The sequence below is a fragment of the Ischnura elegans genome, chromosome X, assembly GCF_921293095.1.
Source record: "Ischnura elegans chromosome X, ioIscEleg1.1, whole genome shotgun sequence".
Lineage (NCBI taxonomy): Eukaryota > Metazoa > Arthropoda > Insecta > Odonata > Coenagrionidae > Ischnura > Ischnura elegans.
In genome coordinates, this window is record NC_060259.1 from 39664546 (window position 1) to 39684573 (window position 20028).

A 20028-nucleotide genomic window follows, 5' to 3' on the forward strand; every position below is an offset into this window, starting at 1 on the left:
CACCGTTCATTCATTATTAAAAATTTTAAATAAGCCAATGCACATATTTCCACGTTATTAAGTAGCGTACGACGTAGGATATTGAAATCTTGATTACACAAATTGTGGTGATAATTGTGGGCCAAGTGGAAGAGGACATTATTGGAGTATTGCATAATGGTGAATGTTGATGGCATGGACAAGAAAGTGTAGTAGATCAGTAGAAAAGTGATGGTGGAATGATAATGCTTTTTGAACGCTAGGCTCTCTACTTTTGGTGAAGGGTTCAGAGGAACTCTGTCCCACCGAAAATTCTTCCTGGTCAAAGGTAGAGTCCTAACTATCTAAATTTAATTTTTCGACAGCCTCTTTCCTCTCTAAAAACCTTATGCAACTCATCCAACCACCATCCATCCATCATCATATCCTGCAAGCCATTTTCATAAAAAAAACAATGAGCATCACTTCCAGAAATATCTCTAAATAATCACCTATTAAAACTGCCGAAGCTCGGAAAGTTTCCTACGCTTGATAAGGTATTAATAATCCTTATTTAAGCCAAGCGCTACCTGCTAGCTGGGTACTCTGCTACCTGCTAGCAGCCTGCATCTCAACGGCGCACACATCCTCGCCCCAAGGTCACCTCGCACGGTGGAAGCGGGAACCAGAAGGACGTCACACGGGATTTTCCCAGCATTCATACTTAGCCGTCGCGTTTTCGCGTGCTTGAAAATTTTCACTTTTCATTTAATCGCAAAAAATAATATCGCCATTTAAAAATCTAAAAGCGTGAAATACGTACTCCAGGAGTAACTATCTTTCGATTTAGGCAATAAAAAAATAATAGGAAACCACCATATTATATTCTAGTTCAGTTCTTCTTGCTTTCCCCCTCCATCTCGTTACTCCCATTGCCATCAAATCATCCTCCACATCCTGTAACCATCTCTGCCGTGGTCTACCTCTTCTTCTGACCCCTTCCATCTTCCAATTAAGTATTAGCTTGGGCATTCTGTCCTTTTCCATCCTATCTACATAGCCCAACTCTGCCAGCCGAAATGACTTAGCAAATCTATCTAAATCCTTACACTCTGGTATTTCGATTCTCGTGAGCAATACCTCCATTCAATGGGTGGTTCTCTCTGAACGAGTTAATGAGCCTAAAATCTTATGAAGTCAACAACTCATGAAAGCTGGGGAAACTTCTGCGGTTTTTTTTAGTTTACAATTATGAGAGATTGGCTGAATGAGGAAGATTTTTTCGACGTAACATGTTTTTCCCTTTTCTCTACCGAATTCTTTAAGTGAATTGCGATTTTGGGTCGGAGCGACCGACCCCATTAATCGCTAATACTCATAAAGGTGGAATGTCATTATTAAACAATCTATCTCATGTAGTTTTCAAAATAAATAAATAAACTCTACTCTTTGAGGTTATCAGGTCACATAATTTTTTTTTCAAATTCACTAGTTTTCCGCTATTTTGCTTATGGTAGATATCATATTCGTTGCGTGAAGTGGGCTTTTCCCGCTCTCCGCCGTAAAAACCTTTTTCTTTTCTCAAAATGTGAGAGGACGCAGTGCCTTTTCTGCTTCCACATCGACTGTATCGTGCCCCGAGCGCAGCCCATAGCAAATTTTAGATTTGACAAGGCATTATTTTAAAATGTCAAATGGTAGTGAAATCACTGTATAATCTCAATGTGAAATAGCTTTAAAGAAAGGGTGCTGAGCGCAGCACAATCCTTTCTTAGACCTAGCATCTTATTCACAAAGGACGTACTACAATATGGCCACCGACGGCGCTACCAGCTGCGTATGTAGTTTTCTTTTTGTAACAGTAACAAGGGCGAAACACTTAGTAAGTGCTCAGTGCCCATATTCTAACAATAAGTCCGCGCTGCACACCTAACGTTCTTAGTATGGGAAAGGCTGTGTTTCACATTCGTATTATTTTCCTTAAATATTTGAAAATAACGTGGTATAACTGTGGCAAAGCTTGCAACATGTTACTAAAGGGTATTTTGTAGCTTGGAGTGAACTTATTGTATTTTTTTGTTTTGTTCACGTAAGAAAGCTTCAAATTTTATCTACTCCTGACCCAAGTTGATAGTATTCGAACTTTTTGTGAGCGCATGGAGGCTCCCAGTTCCCTCACCAATTCTTCTCAAAGCCTTCTTTTTCACTCCGCATCCTTTAGGACTAACACAACTTATTTTATCCTTTCTGTGAATCAAAAACTACTCACTTTTGCCTTGATGCAATGCGGTTTATTTGAGAATCTTTTGCATGCACTCTTTCTGTTTGCTTTTTTGTGTTATCAGTGGTAAAAGAAGTTCCTTTCTCGTATTTCTTTCTTTCCCACAAATTTAATCTTTCCAGGATTCAGTTCTTCCATCATTTTTTTCCTTTACATTCACTGAACTCCGCAAATGGGATTTTTTGTGTAGTTTATTTGGATGGAAGCAGTTCCTTGAATCAGGGTATGGAAACACTCTTACATCGATGAGTATTTTTATTTGAGAGATTTTTGTCTTTTCTGATTTATTTTTATAAAAGCAGATCTGTGGGGAAGTGTGTGGAGACATTCATTTCGTGATAAATGTTTTTGTATAATATATTTTGGAGAGTTCGCTTTCTGTGGATTTTTCTCCTTTGCGATCTTTATCCACCCTCCTGAAAAAACACTGGCTGTGCCGCTCCATTTGGTCATCGTCTGTACCTCTTTCATAAGAGCCAAACCATCCCGCTTTAATGCTGGCTCCATGTCCCTCTGAGGTTCTGGTATTTTCCTCAATATCGGAGCAAATTTTCTCAGCGTTATCTTATTTTTTTCTGTTTCTTTAAGCTTCTCGGTCTTGTGGGTAAATCCTTGGGTTCGCGGTGTATTTTTTCATGATTAAATTGTAACCATGTTTCTATCCACACTTATTTTTGACGAAAATGCACTCGGGGTTCACTATTTCAGAGTGGAATTTATGGTGATCTTACGTTCCACGAGTTGCTGTAACCCCTGTATCAGTCCATATTTTTTGTCGCCATCTATCTGCACTCTAAATATTCCCATACTCTTCGTACCTTCGTCTGAATATCTTCAGTTCTGTAATAATGTGTAATGGTAATGATATATAATATAACAGTGGTATAGTAATATAGTATAATAATAGTATAATAGCGCTATGAAATATCTTCAGCATTTTTTATTCGTCGAGGTTCACTAATATTCCTCGCTCGGAAAACTTTTATCAAATATGTAAACTCACTTCTTTGGAAAGAATAAATTGGAATCAGAATCATATTGCTCCAAATGGTAGAATAAGAATGTTCTGTGAATCTAAGTAAAATATAATACGTACTAAATGGTTTCATTGCTTGGAATATTGGTCACTTTCTTTATTTCTTCAAGCACCTGGAGTAATTATGCTTCATCTGTGTATCGTATCCAAGCCCTGCTCATGGACTCTTTCATTAGCGGTAGACTTCAAAATGAAATTGCTTCCAAGGTTTTTCGCAGTCTTTAGAGAAGGTGTTAGCGGGAAATAGAAGTCCTTGAAACGGGCCTATTCTTCGCGATTTTTAGCTATTCTCACCAATTTATAAAAGTTGATCCTGGTTTTAGCATCTGTGTGGCATCAGCAAGATGATACTGGTGAAACTTAAATGGTGAAACCTAGGCCTGATTTCTTTTTAATAATAGGTTACATATTGAATGAAAATTATTTTAGCCATTGGTTTCCCTTACTTCTTTCAAGTTACTTTAAAGGCGATTTACTTACGTTCGCATTCATTTTACTTTTCTCCATGGGAAGAAGGAAATCAGGGCATTTTTCCTTTCTGGTTTACCTTTGCATATTCCGTTAGTTTTACAATTAACACAACCAATAAGCTTAGGTTTTACACTTTAAGACTTATTCATTTTTGTAGTATTGGCCTTTGATATATTGTAGTTCAACGTCTCTTCTAAGTATAGAATTTCAACTCGATGTTGCCGTTGCTGCAACAGCCTCGGTATTAACTCTGTGAACCAGAGCATCGTAAGAGGGCCTCTCTTATGCAGCAGGTGTTCGGAATATCGTTTAAGTATTTATCTCTTTATTGTCAAATTAAGATTATAAACACGTTTTTTCATCTTTTAAACCTCACATTCAGTGATAACGCGAACGAAAGAGCTCATAAATTATTTTCACATTAAGTTGGGGTGAGATTATACTCGCCGATACCTTACGTATCACGTCTTCCGTTATATACATATTCACCGTGCGTATTTTCTTCATTCCTTGTTAATTCCTCACTGGTGTTGTAACCAGATGAGAGTAAATGATAACTGGTGTGATAATGCAGAGTATAAGTACTTGTATCGCCTGCTATCTTTTGCACGACACCGTTTGCGTCATGTGTCAGTTAATTTGCTTTTCTGATACCAACCGATATCTTGAGAGAGATTCGGTTATGAGATAGGCATCAGGGTCATATGGAAGGAAAAAAGTCTGCGAATTTAAATTGCTTTCGGAATCAGCGGCATTTGGTCGTCGCACGGGGAAGGAGAGTTTTATCTTGTTATAAATTATCATGGTTGAGCGTTTTATTCTACTCCTTATTGACTTCAAATTAAGTCTAATATATTTTGTTAATTTTTATTTTAAAGTTGTCAAAAATTAGATAATAATTCCAGTTGTCTTGCTGTAAGTGTCAATTCATTCAATTCATGTAGGATTAAGACTGCAACAAGCTTGTTATAACTCAGTCAACCAATTTAACTCTGCAGGGGGTAGATGTTGCGGATTTGGGAGATAATCTGCCTGGGCTGTCTTTGAGAAGGACAAATCTGGTGCTGAAGGGTTTCATCATCTTTTGAGAAGAGTATGCAGAAGTTTCATTTGACGAAAAGAAGGTTTTCATTGGTACACATTATTTATGGAATAAACAGAAAGTTTTTATGTATGGTTGCCAAATAAATTATGACCTCATAAATTCAGCCTAAGTGAATGGGTAATTAATCGTTTGAATTCATTGTCTCGAGTGCAATTGTAGATTTAAAAAAAGTCTTTTCACATCTTCGTATTTAGAGAAGTAGAATAATTATTTAGCTACTTGCATATTTTGCCATGATACCACAGTTGCAGCAAATTTGAAAGTTCGATTGTACTTTGATCCAAATTGCTAGCTAAAGTGAAAAAGCGCTTCCATATGGTAAAATAAAGATTTGGTGAATAAATAATGAAGCCGTGTATTAGAAGGCCGCAAACGTTTAAATTTTACTTTAATTCCTTGCTGAAGTGAATGAGAAGGATATCTTATGATCAAATATATTTGGCCAGTGGAATGGAACTGGCCCATCCACCATCAATGAGCGATTTTCTCTTATGTGGTTCAGCATGGGGTGAGCTCTACCCTTATGGTGATTGAGGCGGTTAGCATTGGCCCCCGAGTACCCTTATTATTTTTACTGCACCCGTGAAATACTGCATCCTTCTGGGTCCGTGTCCATTTCTAACCCAGAGCTGCTCCTGGGAGAAATTAAATTTCAGACTTTTTATTTAAAAGTGTGAAAATTTTATACCCAATCATAATTATTGTGGCCGCTTCTTATTTCGCCATTAAACTTTACAACACAAAAGAACACGCAGTTTAAATCTTTCCTGAATAGAGCTGAAAATGTATATATTGTTGATGTTGCTTAGAAGCAACATTGTGTTATAATGGGTTATGAATCAAGAATAATTACTGTTTGGGACTACTTAGCTCGTAGTGATGGGAGCCGCCGAAAATCACATTTTATCACTTTAAACTTCATACTTTTCGTGTGTTATGTCTTACTCAAAAGAGTATTTTCTTGCTTCGAATGTAATCGTACTTATATTTTCATTATGCTAATATTCATACCTTGTCTAAAATTGTATCGAACAAAAAAATTGTCGTCGAATCATTTTTCTTTCCACTTTTACCCTGTGGTATCATGAATCATACGCCCCAGCAATTTTTCTCACTAATTGCACATTCGAAAAAAAACTCCATCTGCTTTATGTGTAAAGTCGGGTCTTACGAATGTTCGCTTGCCCTGTGAGCATTGCAGTTATGCCTGGTTTATAGGAAAACTATCAAAGGCGTTAATGGAGACATTCATAGAAAAAATACCGGGGAACTGTTAAAATGACAGGGAAAATTAACGTGGGGTTTGGTGGACTTCAAATTAGCGTGAACATTTTTTGATCGCGCTGTCTTAGTCATTTTTTCATGCGCATTTCATCCGTGTTTTTTTAACTCAAACAGTAAATCATGGAAGAATACAGCTTTGGATGGAATATATCGTGGATAAAATTATGGAAAAAGCTCCGGGAAAGGCTTCATAGCAGCTAAGGAAGAGCTTAACTCAATATGAATAGTATTTGTGGCAATTTTCTAGCAGAAGAGTGGGAGATGCTGTCCTATACACATTGGTGATGGATTCTCCTTTTCACTGTATTTACGCCCCAGAGCTGCAAAAACTAATTAATCATTAATTAAGGAGGCTGGTATGAGGTACTTAGTGTGAGGTATTTTCATGAAACAAAATTTATAACCTGTACGTCATCGATTGACTGCCACAAAAATTAGGCTTTCCGTGCTATATTTTCTAGAACTGTATTTTACAATCCGCAATTTTGTACAGATTTTAATGTAGGCACTTGCATTGGCATACTAAAAATGTGGTTCGTGTAGAATATCTTTTTCATTTAGGTAACAAAGTTATGGAATGTTCGTTTTACCTTGGGAGTTATGATAAAAATAAAATTTAGTTTCCTTACTGAACTACTTTTTCAGCTATAAGCTAATGAGTGCTGTACTTGAAGTTGAATGCCGTTATTTAGATAAAAGTGTCGCCACAGTTGGCTCAAACAACTGGAAAAAGTTTCAACTTAAACAAAAGCGTTGAATCATTCATATTATTTGTTCTCAAGTTTTACTTTTTAACTTCGATGCATCTGAAAAGATTACTAGACAGTAGGATTGAATAGAAAGCTGCGTCAATCGTAGAATTGTTGACTGGTGATGATAGTTGTCCTTTTTTTGATGGCACACATTTTTTATCACATTTGCCGATAGTATTTGTTTCGAAATGCGTAGTCACGATTCTATCTCTTTTAAGTGTTTAATTTGATTTTTCTCAATTTTTTGTTCTTAAAATCGCCCTACGCCGCACTTATAGTTTGCCACACGGTTAGAGATGGTGAAGCTCAGTGCCCTCGGCTTGGTCACGCGGCAATTGAGTGTGTATTTCTCGCCCTGAATGTCTCTTTGGTTCTTGCTGGAGTTTCCTCGTCGCAAGATTGCTCGACAATGCGACTGTTGACTGTGCGGGCGGCGCTTCGTTGCGCCTCGACGGTGCTGCCTCTCTGTGGCGTGCGCCGCAGGCTTCTCTGGCGCGCAACCACTGGCCACGAAAGGGATTATCGGATTAGGGTAGTTTATTTTCAGAGAGCCTGACGCTACTATGCGGCCATGTTGCCTTAAGCCTGTTAGCAAAAAAAGATAAGATTCAACTGATTCAGGCTCACTGCTGTGGTTGCAACCTGTATTAAATTCCTCGCAATTCCGCATTTTTTTCTGCAGGGATAATATTCCTTTCAAATATTCCTTTAGATTTATAACTTAATGGCATGAGAACCAAAAGTGGTTGCTTCTCAGCGTTTTCTGGTATGCTCTTATCCCGTATATATGACTGTCTGTATTCCTAAAGGGTTGTCCTTTGGAATGTAATCCTACACCATGCCGCGATGAAATTGCTTTCTTCATCCTCGTTAATAATCATATATATTATCTCCTTTCCACAATCATATTTACGCAAATAAAAACTCCTGAAGTAAAATTTCTGAGTCTGAATAATATTATGAGCCATAAATGTGAGTTTATCGCGTAATCGATATATTCGAAAGTAGGGCCTGTGTTATTCAGGGCATCGAAATTCATTGCGCTCTTCGTAGACGCGTCTTAATCATTATTTTCTTGTCACATAATGAGATAAAAGTCCTTTCAGCATTCCTATGGACTTCGTATTACTTATTTACTTTTTGCTGCTAAACGCCGTTTGGTTTTATTTTAGTGTTGTCATCATCCAAAATTGCGATATTCATGCGTTCTGATTTGTGGCCGTTCACTCTGCTGTAATTATCTGATAGTTTATTACCGTGCATATTTATAGAATAAGAGAAAGGTTGTTTGAGGAATGAGGTCGGGGATGGGAGTAAGGTTGCTACCGATGAAAACTCTTTTCTCTTCCTTTTCACTGTATTTTCGGGTCTTTTTTAAAAAAAATGCAAGACTATTTTTCTCGGAAGAATGGTGTGGCTATGTGTTACAATATGAATCAAATTTCACCCCAGTCAACATTTGCATGGCTCTGGTGGATGCTCTATGAGCCGGGAAATACCTGTGGTATTTCCGAGAAGGTCGATATGGTGCTTTATTTTTTCTAAGGCTCGAGGAAAACCAGTTTGTCCAGCAGTCCTTCGTCACGGTTGCAACTTCAGCGAAAGGTGCGCCAAGTCATTACGCTTGTTGGCGCGATCTCATTTCGTAGCAGCCCGGCAATACGCAGTACTGTCACTGAAGTTACAGTCTCTTACATAGCAATAGATTTCACCGATATTCGAAAATTAAGTTTTGCAATTAGGTGTCTTAAAATATCCCTCGTAGTTTAGATTTTGGTGTGACTTATCCCTTATGATAGTGAAAATAAATGGAGTGGTTAAATATTTTATTGAGTGATTGAATGTATTTTCCCGATAGATTATTGCTTATTATATTCGGATTATTTGTTCCAACGTATATTAGTGACAGCGACTTACTATAGAAAATTTTCCAAAAGTCAAAATCCAATTGAGGAATTAGCGTTCGCTTTTCTACGTTACAAAAACCGTTTAAGAAAGCCACGTATCGCTGGTATTTACCCAATACTTACAAGCATTCGAAACAAATTTTCTACCTTCTCCCTCGATATTGAACTTAATCTGACCTCAGATCCTCTTCCATCGCCTCTCTTAGGGCTTAGTAAGCGAAAAGTTAGAACTCGGTCCAATGCGTGGAGGCAGAGACATAGACATTAGAGTTAATCTACTCTCAGGATTTGGAAGCATTTTTATAATTTTATGTCTTTCGTAAATATAGTGAAACTGAAAGATAAGTGAAAAACAATGAGTTTTCATACTCAATTAGTCTGCTGTGTTACATTTTTAAGATCATGTATCACGTTTATGGGATTATCCTGATTAATTGGAGAGTTGCTTAATTGGGGCAAGATGTACTGGCCCCTCTGTGTCACAATTGACCGAAATCACTATATCATTAATTGAGAGGACCCATTACTCTCGCTCAACCAGTAATATTTTGTTTTTTTTGCCGCAATTTTCTCGTTTAAAACTTACGGCATCGTCTTGAAATAGTTAGGGTATATAACATTTTACAATTCATCATGCTGATATTTATGGAATCCTTCAGATATAAACACTGGCTTCTATGCGAGAAGGCTGAGATAAGTATGTGTTGCCTTTAATCTACACTCATATTATTAGGGCAAATGTTATAATTTATTTTTTTCATGATTATAATGTAAATAATAGTTAGCCGAACGTAAATGAGTTTACATGCCGTAACAGTCTCCTTTCTTAGATTTCAACTCCCATGCATATTTACGGAATGCATCTGATACATCCGACAGTCGCTTAATTGGGGTAAATTGTGCTGGTTCCGAAGTGTCCCTGTTAATTGGAATTTACTGTATTTTACAGAACTTAATGTGGTTATAAGAGGAAAACAATCTTTACTTTTGCGTTAGGCTTAAATTTTCATGTATTTTGTTGGTCAATTATGTATAAAATCATTTAAAAAGACAAATAGATTTTATGGAAGGTTATAGTTCGAAAAAATAGAAAATAAAGTGGTATGTAGGGGTAACAAGGGAAGAATTGGACAGTTAAGATTTCTCTCTCTTGATTTAAGTTTTTTTGCTCTTGATTCTCTCACATATACGAGAAGCAGTAGCTGCATTTCCTCCTAAAATGACTCCTGGCTCACTTCTGTGAATGTGAGTTAAGAAGAGGATGTAGGTTTTCACTACAATTTTTGTAACTTTCGTGAGATGCTTTAACTTTAAATTTCTATTAATTTAATGGTGACTTTCCCTCGCTAGAAGCACTGATGAAAATGTACGTTCTCCGGGTTTATAACTGCTAATTTTAATAGCATTTAGTTGCTTATGAAAGCCTAATAGTACATGTTAAAATAAAATATGGCCCATAAGGGAGGTCTGGGACGTCAGATATGTGGGAGGAATGGGACACTGGGACACTGTCCTACTCCTCCCAAGCACTGTTATTTTTTAAGCTTTATTTTATAAGGCATTTAGTTTTTAATTATTGTGCCTCATAAGTGGAGGGAAAAAATACAGAAATGGTACCAGTGCCAAATTGTACATTCTGGAAGCTGTGAAGATGGTTTGTGATGAAGCCAAAAGTGTGAGGGAGGTAGCAAGAGTAGAGAGTTCATCAAAATCTGCATTATCAAGACATCTAATGAAAGCATTTGCTTCCAAGGACAGGGACAATGTAATTTTTCAAAGTATTCTGACATGTGGAATGGTTTTCCTCCATTATACTATACAGGGAAAGCTGGTAGTAATGAGTAAGATCATGGATTGAAGTAAAATTCATGCGAAAAAAGTGGAGTCAATAAATTTTTTCTTCCCTCAACCCGAAGACATTTGTTTCATAGAGAAAAAACGAAAAAATTCTGAAACTGAATTCTCCAATTTTGTTTGAAGGCACTGAAAGTGTGAAATCCTTGTTTACATTTACTACTGCTACCGTAAATCGCATAAATATGATCAGAGATAACTACAGTATCTATTATTTATGTATTTTGAATCAATCATTTATTTATTATTGCCATTTCTACACATTTACATTAGTGTCCCATTCCTCCCAGAATGAGGGAGGACAAATGCCGCATGTTCAGAAAATGCTAAGTACCAAGGTGATCACCTATTCTAAATTATCGAAGAATTTTGTATGGAATTTAGAAGGGTCAAGGCAACTAAGTATTGCAAAAAAAATTGATTTAAGCCGCTAATATTAAGATAAAATTGTATTCCAAAATGTGTCCCAGTCCTCCCTAGTCTCCCCCTAAGTACAATTGATGTTTCTGCCTTTTTCCGCTCTTTGAAATCGTTCCCTGGTGAAACAAGTCGGGCACGAGTTGTCTACATTCCTCGAATTTTCCGGAGGCATCCTTCCCTGAAGTTGGCTGGCGCGGAAACGAATTCCTTCGGACTGGTGTCGCTGTATTTCTCACAATTTCACTATTTCTCTCTGCTCGACTGAGGTCTTAACTGAGTCCAGACATATGTGAACTAGTATTACAATTGAGGATACCCCAGTGGGCCACTAAATGTGTTGTCACCCTCCATATACTTAAATGGGTTTGCTTAAGATGGCACTCGCGTCGCTGACGATAGAGTGATCTTAATTCCACGGGTTTTAACTTAGGCAGTTCACTGAAATTTATATTTGTGATGAGTTGATGTTTTAAATTCATAACTTTTTATCGCTATTTATCGCTAATGCACATGCTCTACTGTAAACATTGCGAATAAATGTATCACTCTGCACTAAAAAAATGTCTCGATTCAAAATATTAATCAAAGTTATTGCTATTTCGACTGATTATATGTATTTTTCTGTTATGTAGGCAAAGGACTTCATTTTTTACGTATATAATACCCAGCGAGCAACATCATCAGAGTTTGGCAGAAAGTGTGTTCACCAGTGCGCTAAACGCTATGTGTTGTCTTCATGGTTCCCAAAATAAACGTTCGATATCTCGTTATGGATGCGATGTCGGTGCGGGCAACCAATTAGCATCCTAGCCCCAATCCACACGTAGGACTTGAGCATAAGTGCAATTCTTTGGACTGGTGAAGCGTCGACAGATATCTCTTTGCTCATGCCTCATAGTAGACTATGATTATTGTAGAGTGCTGAAGGTGGCTGCGCGGTACCAAAAGCACTGGCCAAGATGGAAACTTTATCTTCGGTGTTATTATTGTAAATGGAAAAATGTACGAATGATAGACTTTAAGACAGATTAAAACCCTGATAACCCTGCTTCTTCGTGAGTAACAAATGGTTCCAATCGAAACGCGCTATCGTCGTAATCGGTCAATCAGACCCATTACGCCATGCTCAGAAGCAGGAAATTGGTCTTGTATGTGTGTGCCATGAGCGTAGAGGACAATATCGAACCATAGGAGTGGGAACCCAAACATTATGAAGCGAGCCAACAACTACCGAGCGTTACGCAGCTCTAGGGGAATGAAGCGGTTCCTCTATTTGAGCGTCGTTTCAAATTTCGTGTTTCTTCCGCTCACAACAGCTGTGTGTACGATATTGGTATCCTATTACTCCATAGAGCGGCGCATAGTCGACAATGCACTTGACGCGCACGTGAAATGTTGGAATGTTGTTGGAATAGCATAGGTATGTTTGAAACGTCCAATGAAAGAGACTCCATTGAAGGAGGCCCAAGTCCATGGTGGTTAAGCGTTAATATGTCTGTTGCCGTTTCGCGCGCATTTTATGCAGCTGCCCCAGTAGTTAGCTGTATCCTATTCAGTGTGACTTTCGCCATTAACCGTAATGGAAGCGGACTTTTGTAGTTGACGTTCGTCTCGCATGCGTTAAATGTGTGGTTTATTTGATTTATTGGCTCAGTTACATCATAATTCCATTTATTCCCTAGTGAACGGTTGATATCGACGACTGGTTGCGCCGCTAGGGGCAATTTTGAAAACTGATTTTAATGCGCGCGGAGCGATAATTGCGGCGGACTTGTTAATCCTCTATTGTAATATTCGTGCGTCCAATCATCGCTCATTTCACACCATGTGCACGGTGTTTATTTTTATGCTATTACCAATAGGAATATTATTGGAAAGTACCTGAAGGAGGAAATCGACACCTGAGTGCCTGCACGGTCGAGTGACGCTCTCGTTGGGTCGCTCACTGTGGCACAGACAAAGGAAGGGCTTGACGCAAGAGCGTGCTGTAATTCGCGGACCGCTCAACCGTGGCCACCGAGTCTTCGAGTGTGACCACCCTTAATCTCGAAGGTCGCTTCCGTGGCCTCATCTGGGTCTTCCTTTATTTGGGACTCAATCCCTCCCACAGTTACGCCATCGCTCCGACTTCGTATCACTTCAGGGGGCGCGTCGGTGACGGCAGCGCCGCGGTGGTGTTCACATGAATCGAAAGGGATTGGATTATGGAGAGGATAATCGTTATAGCTAATATGAACGAGACCGCTCCAAGTGACCTATAACTAAGCAAAAGCAGAGTTAAAAATTGAAAACCCCTACTTCAATATTACTATGGGGAATGGAAAATGTAAGCTAAAGTAATGATTATAAATATATAGCTTCCTACCTTCCAAACTTCCTAGGAGTGGTTGGCAGGTTATTATATGTAAATAGATTTTATTTCAATCTTGAGACTTAATTTTGAGTGCTAAATGTGATGGTAATAAACTTCCCAGCATCGTTAGAGTAAGTCTTTTAGTACCCTTTAGGAGTCACGTGCCGTAGGCTTTTGCCTTTTCTGTCGTGGTCGCCTTCGCAGAAGCCAAAAACCGCTCTTGCGTTGTGCATACTCTAAGGAACGATTATATCGCGCCAATAAACTGCGCGCCTAAGGTGATTTATTTGGACTGTGCCAATTCAATATATTTTATATTCCGTGCGCACTAACTTACTTAAATTACTTTTTAACACTAGTAGAGCAGTTACAGGATAACCCAAAAGCATTTTGGTCATATGTTAGGGAAGTTCAAGGTAAACGATCTACCGTATGTTCGCTGAGAAACGACAATGGAGATGTGTTGACAAGCAGTTACGATAAAGCCAATTTATTAAATTCCTACTTTAAGAGCGTGTTCACGGAGCCTTCCGAAAACTCACCCGAGACCGATGACAATCCCTGTATACATAAGATGTCAGCTATTGACATTAGTACGCTCGGAATAGAAAATATATTGAAATCGCTTAGTCCAAATAAATCACCTGGTCCAGACGAAATCCCCTCTCGCGTATATAAAGAACTAGCCTCAGAACTTGCCCCCTACTTGCAGTTAATATTCAGTAAATCCATCAAGCAACACGAAGTACCTAATGACTGGAAAATCGCTAATGTAACGCCAATATTTAAAAGTGGAGACAAGGAACAGCCATCTAATTACAGGCCGATATCTTTAACGTCCATCTCTTGCAAAGTCCTTGAACACATCGTAGTCAGCTCGGTAATGAAACACCTAGACGCGCAAAACTTATTAATGGGAACTCAACATGGATTCAGGAAAAGCAGATCGTGCGAAACTCAGTTAGCGCTTTTCGCCCACGATATTTTAGTCTCCGGGGAAGACAACATTCCAGTAGACGCGATTTTTCTTGATATCAAAAAGGCATTTGATAAAGTACCCCACGGAAAGTTAATAATAAAACTGAAATCTTATGGTCTAGACGAAAATGTCGTTTCCTGGATTAGAGAATTTTTGAGCGACCGCGTCCAAAGAGTAGTATTAGACGGTGCAGTCTCCAATGAGGTTAGAGTCACTTCTGGCGTTCCTCAGGGTAGTGTCATTGGCCCACTCCTATTCCTTCTTTATATAAACGACATTGGCGAAGTAGTGCAGAGTAAGTTACGATTATTTGCAGACGACGCTGTAGTTTACAGAGAAATCCGTTCCAGCAAAGATATTGATGAACTAACGAATGACCTTGCTGCTATCCAAGCTTGGTGCGATGCTTGGCAGTTAGAATTAAATTTGGAAAAATGCGTCGTAATGAATTTCTGGAAGAAGAATAACTCCCTACAGCGTAACTATATCATTCGGGGCACCCAGTTAAAGGCTGTTGAATCCGTGAAATATCTAGGGGTTAGACTCAATAATGATCTATCGTGGAATAAACATATTCGAGAAATAACCGGTCGAGCTAATCGTAAAATGGGTTTTGTTAAAAGAATATTAGGAAAGTGCGACGACAAAGTGAGAGAAATTAGCTACTTTTCCCTCGTTAGACCACATTTGGAATACGCTGCCAGCGTTTGGGACCCTCATGAAAAAGGCTTAATAACAGAGTTAGAACGCGTGCAAAGAAGAGCTGCCAGGTATGTGAAAGGTCGTTACGATAGTCTTGTTAGTGTAACTGACCTCTTAGATAAACTCGGATGGGAATCTCTGTCGGACCGTAGATTGAAAAATAGACTAAACCTTTTAAATAAATTCAAGAGCAGTGTCTTTTCTGACGAAGTCAACCATATCTTGCGGACGCCAACGTACTACGGAAGATCAGATCATATAAATAAAATAAGAGAGATAGATTGCAGAACAGACAGATTCCGAATGTCATTTTTTCCACGATCAATAAGAGATTATAACGGCAGCAATAGAACGCGTAAATAGATTGCATGACTTGTAGTGTAGCCAACTAACCTATGTAAAACTTAATGCATGTTTCTGAATTTCTATTCTATATTCTATTTCTAACTGCATATAGTAGTATAGTTTGTTATTATACGGGACGTTTTTTGGACGGTGTGGTGTGCATGTGGGAGTCCAAATGCATGCTGCATGTTGGTGATTGATCACCCCCTGCCAAACACCCTAGAGGTGGCTCGCAGGGTAATTTGTAGATGTAGATGTAATGTCAAAAGGCGGTATCTTTCGTGTGCAGAGATTGTCAACTGTCTCGGATGAGTTCTCAGAAGGCACGGTGAACACGCTCTTGAAGTAGGAATTTAATAAATTTGCTTTACTGGAACTGTTTGTCAACACATCTCAGCGTAATTTTTACGCGTGACATTCGAGCTGTGTTGCGTATCACGGATTGCATTCTATAATGTTTCCAGGGGTTTGCAGCCGTGTTATTGTGCTGATAGGGAGGGAAGTTTCAGTGTCATCAGGATCTAGAAAGTATGTGTTACACTTCGCCATTGAAGTTTTGGTGCCCATCAACACCAATTCTCGAATGAAAACTCGTGGAAAGTTATCAATCAGCTCTTGCGTGAATTTTTTCGAATTTGCATTGGCTGCTGGGTTTTTATCTCCTCAAAATGAAGTTTATGAGTTATATCGACGTAATATCATGCGAGCCATCCGTAGGGTACATCTACATCTACATAATACCCTGCGAGCCACCTCTAGGGTGTTTGGGAGGGGGTGATCAATCACCAGCATGCAGCATGCATTTGGACTCCCACATGCACACCACACCGTCCAAAAAACGTCCCGTATAATAACAAACTATACTACTATATGCTGTTAGAAATAGAATATAGAATAGAAATTCAGAAACATGCATTAAGTTTTGCATAGGTTAGTAGGCTACACTACAAGTCATGCAATCTATTTACGAGTTCTATTGCTGCCGTTATAATCTCTTATTGATCGTGGAAAAAATGACATTCGGAATCTGTCTGTTCTGCAATCTATCTCTCTTATTTTATTTATATGATCTGATCTTCCGTAGTACGTTGGCGTCCGCAAGATATGGTTAACTTCGTCAGAAAAGACACTGCTCTTGAATTTATCTAAAAGGTTTAGTCTATTTTTCAATCTACGGTCCGACAGAGATTCCCATCCGAGTTTATCTAAGAGGTCAGTTACACTAACAAGACTATCGTAACGACCTTTCACATACCTGGCAGCTCTTCTTTGCACGCGTTCTAACTCTGTAATTAAGCCTTTTTCATGAGGGTCCCAAACACTGGCAGCGTATTCCAGATGTGGCCTAACGAGGGAAAAGTAGCTAATTTCTCTCACTTTGTCGTCGCACTTTCCTAATATTCTTTTAACAAAACCCATTTTACGATTAGCTTGACCGGTTATTTCTCGAATATGTTTATTCCACGATAGATCATTATTGAGTCTAACCCCTAGATATTTCACGGATTCAACTGCCTTTAACTGCGTGCCCCGAATGATATAGTTACGCTGTAGGGAGTTTTTCTTCTTCCAGAAATTCATTACGACGCATTTTTCCAAATTTAATTCTAACTGCCAAGCATCGCACCAAGCTTGGATAGCAGCAAGGTCATTCGTTAGTTCATCTATATCTTTGCTGGAACGGATTTCTCTGTAAACTACAGCGTCGTCTGCAAATAATCGTAACTTACTCTGCACTACTTCGCCAATGTCGTTTATATAAAGAAGGAATAGGTGTGGGCCAATGACACTACCCTGAGGAACGCCAGAAGTGACTCTAACCTCATTGGAGACTGCACCGTCTAATACTACTCTTTGGACGCGGTCGCTCAATTTGGGTATTTGCCAAGGGGTAAATAATTATTGCGGCGTACAGTATAACATTATAAGCAATGCAGTAAGTACGTCAAATGCGCCAATTTTAGTTAATAAAAGAACATTATGATAAAAATTACAGTTTCACATTTATAAAAGTAGTGTGAGCTCCCACCTAGCATGATCCCTGCGCAAAATGTTATGATACGAATACACTTATATAGGCGGGTAAAATTTCATGCGGTCTTAATTAGCTGAAATTTGATTTAAATCAAAGATAATCGAGTGATTCTTTTCGAGAAAAGAGAAAATACGAGCGTTGGAAAGGGAGTGATAATACGTCCTCATAAGCGCCGATCCTTAGTTCAGTGGTTCCCGCTCTTCCCAGGTGTATCCACGGCGGAAGTAAGGGGAGACGTTAAGCGTTGCCATTTGCTCCGTGACTCATTGGAGCGACTGGCCAATGCGTGGCACTGACTCACGGTTGCGATGGCAACGAGGTGCCGTGGAGTGGGGTGGGAGGGCTTGTTAGTCGCGGCTGAAGTTTTCGGAGGCTCCGCGCCGGAAACTCCTTTCCCATTGTCTGATCTCCCTTGCCACGTGTCTCCCCCACGCACTCGGATAAGCATATATTTGCCAGCCATAATTATGTGGCCCTGTGTCTCAGGGGGCGTGATTCTCAACGTCGCACCATGGTAGAAGGGTCACGAAAGGAGGATGAAAGAAATTGTCTGAGAACAGAGTATTTTTTTTAACCCCTTGACAAGTCTAGTTCGTCATGAACTTCTGATACCAAATCGATATGACGATTGTAGCTCGTCATTAGGTTTTCCTAATTTTAGTGCTATTCAGGGGAACAGTATGAATATTTTGAAAGTGTAAAATTTTTTAACAACTATAATGTACATAAAGAAGTAATATTTCATGAAATATGATGCATTGGAAGGAATAAAATGATTTTATACTAGTAGCGATAGCTGTGTTCTCGATGTTTAATTATATTTTTTTTTTAGTCCACTGATTTACGTTGATTACGAGATAAAAAATATCGTTACCATTTAAAAAGAACCACAGAAAAAATATATATTGGATAGGAGCGCGATATTCAGAATATAAATTGAGGTGGAAGGACTTTCATTCTGTCGTCGCACCATCAAGGATAGTGAGAGCTCTGCTTCTACGTAATACCAAAGGATTTATGGTTGGGGATTTGAAGAAATTGGCAACTTTCTCTATGAACCAATGAAAATTACGAGTGACAGCGTGCATCCTTGTCTCACTCATTTCCTAATTTAGCTTTTTCGCTGTGTGATTTAGATTCAATCACAGCTCCTTGGTTTTTATACAAACTGTGTATCTACAATTTTTCGATCATTTTAGAGAAATCCAATTCCTTTCTGAATCTTAAGAATGGAATTCCATATCACGTTGTCAAAGGCCTTATTTAAGTCCACAAATGCGATCCGCAGCCCTGCCAGCTGCAGCGATTAATTTCATGAACTGCCACTTTTATCTTTATCATGATATCGAATCTCGATTTCCACAAGGTATCGCCGAAGACGTTGAACTCAATGCGAGTTTCTCTCCATTCTCCTCTCCGCGAGCAGCCTAAGGGCCAACATTGCTCCCCTGTGCCCCTGATTTTCCTGATTACAAATTGGTCTTCATCCAGGAGCTCCCCTGCTTTCCCTTCTCTCCTCCTTTGCAATGTTCTTGTTATGGGCAGAACGCAGTAGGTACCATGCATGTGCTCTATATTGGTATAAAAATAATGATTAGTATAAAATTTACGAACACTTTCATGCAGGTGGTGTGAGCCCCCGCCAGGCTTGCATCGCTACATGCAACGAATAATTATAACACAAATATTTACGTACACTAAATTTACCAACGGTTCATTTTTCAAAATAAGCCCGTCTGTACAAGGTTAGATTCTAACAAAGGGATTACCACTAAGAAATATTAGCCAAACAATAGTCGAAAATGATATGACCAAGAAAAAACAGAATTCTATTTCAAGTAGTAATAGGAAAATGCAAATGGTTGAATAAAACATGCAATCCGTAGTCCTGGCATCTGCAGTATTAATTTCATGAACTGCGCAACTTTTATCATCCACGATAGCAGGAGGGCAGAATGACCTCCTAAAACTCTCATTTCTTCAGTAATGTCCTCTATCCACCACTTGCTATTCCTTTTACCCTAGTTCGGTGACAAGCGTTGCGTATTTCTCACTTAATCTGAGAAAAGCTCCTCTCCGAAGTTCCTAAGTTCAGCTTATGTCTGCTCTACGCTCTTGTTTAGATCCCCAGTCTAAATCGTTTAACATATGTGCATAACCTTACGATGAGCTAGACTCTTTTTTGTGCCATTTGTCTTCTTCATACGGTCAATCGTACAACCAATTCCACTCAAGAGATGAAAATTTTGTCACTGGCAGCTGCACCCGTTCCCGCTATGTATGTATACTGGGAAGAAAAAAAAAAGAATTGATATTCATTGGAAAAAAATATTTTTTACTTTCTGTGTACTTTTTGTTAATCGACAACTGTTTTAGTATGTAAGTTTCTGCTAACACAAACACCACACCACCCCAAACAACACAAACAACTGCGCAAAATAAAATTGTAAATTAATCTGGCTGGTTGTGGTGAACATGGTTTACCGGTACGGCGTTTACGCGCCTTCGGCGCGACATTTGATGAAAAAAGATTTAGTGATTTCCCG

At 38.9% G+C, this 20028-nt stretch overlaps 1 protein-coding gene across 2 annotated transcripts in view; it reads left to right on the plus strand.

Moving 5' to 3' along the window:
* The window catches only part of LOC124170725, a 247196-nt gene that overhangs the window by 198404 nt on the left and 28764 nt on the right, over nucleotides 1–20028 (plus strand). The gene's annotated exons all lie outside the window — the stretch shown is intronic.